This window comes from Panthera pardus, unplaced genomic scaffold (genome assembly GCF_024362965.1).
Source record: "Panthera pardus isolate Hobbes unplaced genomic scaffold, ASM2436296v1 HiC_scaffold_17, whole genome shotgun sequence".
Taxonomy (NCBI): Eukaryota; Metazoa; Chordata; class Mammalia; order Carnivora; family Felidae; genus Panthera; species Panthera pardus.
Window position 1 is genome coordinate 65,760,966 of NW_026526732.1, and position 6,973 is coordinate 65,767,938.

The 6,973-nt window shown below is 34.5% G+C and overlaps 1 pseudogene; it reads left to right on the forward strand.

The window, feature by feature from the left end:
* Window positions 1-5,651: 5,651 nt before the first annotated feature.
* Window positions 5,652-6,112, forward strand: LOC109263283 (cytochrome c oxidase subunit 5B, mitochondrial-like; annotated as a pseudogene).
* Window positions 6,113-6,973: the final 861 nt, after the last annotated feature.

Genomic DNA, 6,973 nt, shown 5'->3' on the forward strand with positions numbered 1-6,973 from the left:
TTTCCCAGGAGCCCAACCAATGATTTGAGGAAAACAGGACTTCTGAAACAGAAAGACCAAGATGAATCCACAGAAAATTTGGCCATGCAAGAAAAAAAAGAGAATTGAGAGAATAGAAGGGTAAGCAAAATATTAAATAATCAATACAGCAATTACACAGATTTTAGAAGCTATTACAGCCAGAAAGTCATGAGAGATCTGTTAAAAAGAAAACCATAGGCTAAAAATGGGTTGGGTCCAGTCAGTAAATGAAGACTTAAAATTCCTAAACTAACCAAAACTACAGTTTCAACTCCTCAGGATTATAACTTTTAACCAGTAAACATGGAATTTCCTGGTCAATTCTAGGAAATTTACTGATTGACCTTTTCTGCTCCCTTGAGGAGGACAACTTTGTCTAAACAATGCATTCTTTGCTAATAAATTTCTTTCTTATGCCCTCTATCTTTAAAAATCTTCTATTGTTTAGCTCAGTAGAGGTCCCCTCTACTTTGTCAGATGTTGCCTGACTCATGAACCATTTAATGAAGCCAACTAAATCTTCAAATGGACTTGGTTCAATTTTTTTTTTAGCCAGATCTAAAGCTAAATAAACTTCATAGAATAAATAACATAAAAGAACATGGGGCGCCTGTGTGGCTCCGTTGGTTGAGCGTCTGACTTTGGCTCAGGTCATGATTTCACAGTTCCTGAGTTTGAGCCCTGCAATGGGTTCTGTGTTGACAGCTGGGAGCCTGTATCCTGCTTCGGATTCTGTGTCTCCCTCTCTCTCTGCCCCTCTCCCACTCATGCTCTGTCTCTTTTGCTCTCAAAAAATAAATAACCTTTAAAAAATTTAAAAAAAACATAAAGGACAGAATATAATAAAATATCTGAGGATATAGGAAAAGTCAGAGAGGACCTATGAAGCAAGATAGTATTTTTTTCAAGAGGAGTTTCAAAAAAGAAAAGAGAAAATGGAGGGCACTAAGACATTAAAGAAATATTATCATGTATATAAACGGAATCAGCAAACCAAACAGTGGAACATATTTAATTTTCAATAACAACTTAAATTTCCGTTTAGTCTTCACTTTGCAGAAAACCTTAATTGGGTATGAAATAGAAAATTCTAGTGGCTTTAATTAGCAGTTCCTGATTTCTAATGAGATTTAGCCCCTTGTCATTGGCCATTTAGAAATCTTTTGTGAATTGTCAGTTCAAGCTTCCTGCACATTTTTCTTTTACATTACCTGTCTTCCCTTTATTGATCTATATGTTATTTAAATGTCTTGGATACAAATTCTTTGTTGGTTATGTGTATTGCAAATAACAGGTTGCTCTCCGGTTTACCCTCATTTTTTTAATAGTTTATTTTGATGAAGAATCCAATTTAACAATCTTTTTCTTCATAGTTAGTAGGTTTTCACATGTAATATTTCAGCATTTTGCCAACTCCAAGCCTTGAAAATATTCTTACATTTTCTTCTAGAAGTTTCAGTGTTTTACTTTTTATATTCTCATCTAGAATTGACATTGTGTATGTATGAATTAGAGATTATACGGGTATGTAAATTATCCAAAGCCATTTATTTATTTATAAGTCTGTTTATTCCCCCATTGTGCTGTAGTACCACTTCTGTCATAAATCGAGTGCTGAAACACATGTTAAGTCTCTTTCTGGACTCTCTATTATATGCAGTTGAAATATTTACCTGTCATTGTATCTATACAATACTACCTATGTCCTCTGAACTTCTTTCTTTTTTTCAAGATTGTCTTGCTATTCTTAATCTTTAGGTTAAGCTTGCAAATTTGCATATATGACACATATACACAAAACTGTAGGGATTTTGATTGATATTCCTTTAAACTATAGGTCAATTTGGAATAATTTGGCAATTTTACAATTCTGTGACTTTGATTTATAACTATGGTATATACCTCAGCATTAATTTCTCTCAGTAATATTTTATATCTATTTTTTTTTCTGCAGGGGTACTGTATATCTTTTGTATATTTAATTCTAAGAGTTTTATGTTACTTGAGACTATGGCAAGTAATATCTTTTTTAAAAATCATTTTCTAATTTTAATTACTAATATATTGAAAGGCATTTTATTTTTCATATTAAACATATACAAAATGACTTTCTTAAATCTACACTTGTAGTAAAATTCTATACATTCTTGGGGTTCCTGGGTGGCTCAGTTGGTTGAGAATCTTAATCTTGATTTTGGCTCAGGTCACGATCCCAGTGTTATGAGACTGAGTCCTACATCCAGCTCTTTGCTGACTGTGGACCCTGCTTGGGATTCTCTCCCCCTCTCTCTGGCCCTCCCCCACTTATGTTCTCTCTGTCTCTCTCAAAATAAATAAACTTAAAACATATTCTATACATTCTTTTAGATTTCTATGTACAAAATTATGATCCTATGAATAATTTTATTTATTTTTTCTTTCTTTATAATCCTTATACCTTTCCCCATCTTGTTTACTATGCTCAAGTTCTCTTCAGAACAATACTGGATAGAAGTGGTGGTGAAGATCCCCTTATCTCATTCTTCATTTCAGGGGCAAGTTGCTCAGTATTTTACTATTTCACCATCTACCATGATGTTAGGTGATTCTGTTTTTTGGTTTGGTTGGTTAGGGTTGCTTACTTTGTTTTGTTTTCAGACACTTCATCGGATATTTCCTAGTCTATTATCAAACGGCTTCCCTGCATCTGCTGAAATCATATGTTTCTATATTATTCTTTTACTATGTTGAATTACATTGAATTGATCTTTAAATAATAGGGGTCCTTAAATATTTAAATGAAATGCTATTTGTTTAGCATATATTGTCTTTTGTATATACTGGTAATTTAGTTTGTCTTTTTTTTTAATTTAGGATTTTCATACTATGTACAGGAGAAGGGTATGGTGTTTTCATTGTACCTCATTTCCTGTTAGGATTCTGTAGTGTTGGGGTTGATCTTTGGTTTCTATCTTGCTATTATCAATATTTGTTTTCCTAATATTTGGATCCCTTTGGATGCCTAGTGATTTTTGTTTGATGCCAGATATTGTGAAAACTTTTAGGAAAATACTGAAGTACCAGATTATATAATCTTCCAGGAGAGAAATGCACTTTACAGCAGCAGTTAGGGTAATGCCAGATTACTTTAATGCCATCATGGACTGAGCTTTAATTGGAGTTTAGTTCTCTGAGAACTGGTCTAATTCTTATTCTTACTTTGATCACATAGCCTTTTTCTAAACCTAGACTGTTCAGTTTACCAGAAACTCTCCTTATTATTGGGCTCTGATCTTTGATTTTTGTCCTATTGCTCTCACAAATTGCTGAAAGCTTGATAGTACTTTTGCTCAATTTCAACCTTTCTCAGCCACATCTTGAGGATCATAAATTCCTTACGGAGTAAAAGCAGTACCTAATATATGCTCACTTCTATGGATTTTACTTCTCTCTTGGATTTTGCCCCTCAAGTCTTCACAGACTTTGTAGCTTCCTTACGCGTTCAGATTAATATTTTAAGTATTTTTCCAGTTTTCTTAGTTGTTTTCTGTAGGTGGCTTGTTTTCAAACAAGCCAGTTATCCATTTTTGAAAATAAAAATTGAGTTGTTACATCATTGTAGTAAAATTCATAAAATTCCTTTAGTAGTTTGATGCTAATTTCAGCTTATTGAAAGAAACCTTTTCTATTTAAAGGTAAGAATAATATTCTCATTTATTTTTGGCTAAAGTTTTAAAAATGTACATTCCATATTGAAGTATTAACCTATTGGTAACTAACTTTTGTGATCACTGTGAAGTATAGAATCAAATTTATTTTCCTCCAAACTGAAAACTAATACTTCCAGTACCATACTATGCTAGTCCATCCTTTCAACACTCATCCAAAATACTATCTCTGTTCTTTATCAAATTAGCACATAAATAACTGTTTTCACAAATTGCTCTGTATTCTCTTCCTCTGGTTTTCTTTGATCCTATACAACATCCTTTTAATTATATAATTTAAGATGAGATATTTGTAACATGCTTGTATTACTATGGGAATCATTCAATAGAAATGAATTAGATGATTCAGGAGAGCAGGAGAGTACTTCAAGAGTACTTCAAGTACTTTGAATAAGGGCAGGCCTAATTGTGACAGAATGGCAGACTGCATATGTGGGTACAGGTAGAGATTGCTTGGTGGATTTAGTGGTGAATATTTGTTACTTCCTATTTTCTTAGTAAAATTAAAAGGAAGATCACCTCAGATGTTAGGATGGTCAAAGAGGGATGAATGTTTGAGAAGACAGAAGAAGATACAATAAAATGATGTGGCTAGTGGGAAAGGGGGGACTGAGGGCAATACAATAGACCTGTTGATTTCGCAAAGCTCATTTAAAATTAATGGTCATGACTTTGGAGGGTGACAGTCAGCATAGTTGTGAGTTTTCTCTAGCCACTATTAGATGCTCAGTTGTAGCATAGTCTCGATGGAGAGTTGGATTTAACGAGGGATGTGGTGGTAACAGCGATGATAGAAAAGAGAGAGAGCCAGGAAATGGGAACAGGAAGAAAGAGTGATCTGAGAGGGAGGCTTTTGGTATAAAAAGAGATGTTATGAAATATTCTGATTATAAAGGCAGATACATATAAGCATATGATAAACACATCTTAAACTTTTACCCACAGTCACACAGCATATACATAAAATAATTAGAAACTCCAGTAAAAATCAAATCCTATGCAAAACCAAAATGCAAAAGTTCTAGTTAATAAAACCATGTTCTGCATCTGGAGTAAATAAGGGTTTTGTTTCATCATTATAATATATCAATGGAATGCTACAAATGAGAGTGTCAGTGATCTTGATGCTAAAAGTATACTTCCTTTAATATTCCAGTGTCATGACACTGGGATACTAACACAACATCTGGCTTTAATAAATAATGTCTATATGTTTTACTTGTATGCTGTTTTTCATGAGTTTTCAACTTTGAGAATCAAGAGGAAATGTAGAAGATTTCATTGTACACACATTGTCTTTATATAAAAGTGATCATTGAATAAGGTTCACGATAGAAGGCAGGAAGAAAGGGCAAAGTCAAGTTACAGTATGAAGAAACTTCATCCATAAATAGAAATGTATTATTTAGTGTTAAAAAAAAAACACTAGTGTAAATAGATTCTGTCTGGTAATGTAGTACAGTTGTCCTGTCCTGAATTGCCAGAACTAATTTTTAGATTTTCAGGAATTTTTCAAGTTAGTTCTCCAGTAGTTTGAAATTAACCATGGGAGTTAGCAAATGCTACAAATTGGTGTCTCTTCACCTCTGCGAATCCATTGTTTAAATGTTACCAGTATATCACTGGTATAACCATGGAACAATTTTAGTGTGGAAGGAAGTGGCTTAGATTTAAGTAAGCTAATTTCCCACTTTGAAGTATTATGGGGGAGTAATTCGATATTTTTTGAAATTGATAATAAATCATAAAGTAGAGCCTTAAGCTGTTAGAACACAGGAAAAGAAATAAAAACAGAACGTTGAAAAGAATTGATTCAGTATTTACAACCGGGATTAGGAAGACTGGAGTGAGAGACTGAGATTTAGTTAAAACATTTTCTGTTCTAGAGCCTGTTCTGGAAATGCTGCTGGTTGTAGCGGTGTTATGGTTTCAAGGTTACTTCGCGGAGTTGAAGTGCTGTTTGGAGCAGCCCCTCAGGGATGGTGGTCCCAATGAAGTCTTCGGGGTGTGCTCCAGGGCATCTGAAAGTGGTGCTCCTACTGATGAAGAGCAGGTGGATGGGCTGGAGAGGGAGGTCATGATGGTGCACGGAAAGGACTGGATCCATACAGTATGATAGCCCCAAAGGCAGCTTCAGACACCAAAGAAGACCCTAACTGAGTCCCATCTGTCACCAAAGAGCGAATAGTGGGCTACTTCTGTGGAGAGGACAATAGTGCCCTCATCGGGTTCTGGGTTTACAAAGGCAAGACCTGGCCATGCCCTAGCTGTGGAACCATTTACAAGCTGGTGCCCCATCAGTTGGCCCACTGAGCCTTTGCACCAAGTTGCTCAAAATGTGCTGTAAAGTTTCTTCTTTCCAATAAAGACTAGCCATTGCATTGGCTCTTTCTCAAAAAAAAAAAAAAAAGTCATTTTCTGTCCTATCTGCTTACTAACTACAGCACACTGAAATTTCTTTAATAAGTTTAAATATATTTACTGTGTAATAAAATATATAGATTTAGGAATTAAATTTAAAGCTATTTTCCTAGATCTATGAAACATTCCATGCATCTGAGTTTACTTTCTCATTATTACTACCAGTCATAGTTTAGACATAAAAATTGAGAAATGCACATAAATATGAAATATAATTGCAAATGGTATCTACCTTCACAGTTACCTAAATCATTTCAATGGGTTAAGTGCTTTTAATTCACTGGATAGCCACTTATCAGGCATAAGCAAGATGTTCCCAACATTCTCTGGGGGATTCTAGTCTCTCTGCTACCTGTGGAAGTTCCCATTTGTCTTCCTAGATGCAGAAGGTGAGCTGTTGTTGAAGGGCTGCTGTCTTGAGGTAAGTGGAACAAGTCACAAGCAACAAAGAAATTACACCCTTTCCACATTTCTGTAGGGGGAGAAACAGATCTTGAAGTTCTGGCTAAATTTACATTAGAGTGGTATGAAAACTTTACTGTATCTTCTTTCTGTCCAATCTGGATAATTATTTTCTTGCTTTCTTCACAAATTATCTGTCCTCTTCCCCTTATTTTTATTTGCATTAATATGAGACTATAGAACCTGTTTCTTACAGGAAGAAATTTATTTGCATGTTTTTCTCACATTCAGGTCAATTCCTAAGCAAGTTTCAGTGTGAACTTAATAACACAGCAGAGTTTTAGAGAGGGATTCTTTCTGGGGAAACAAACAAACAAAGAAACAAACAAACAAATATTGGTTCAGATAGGAGTCTAGATGTG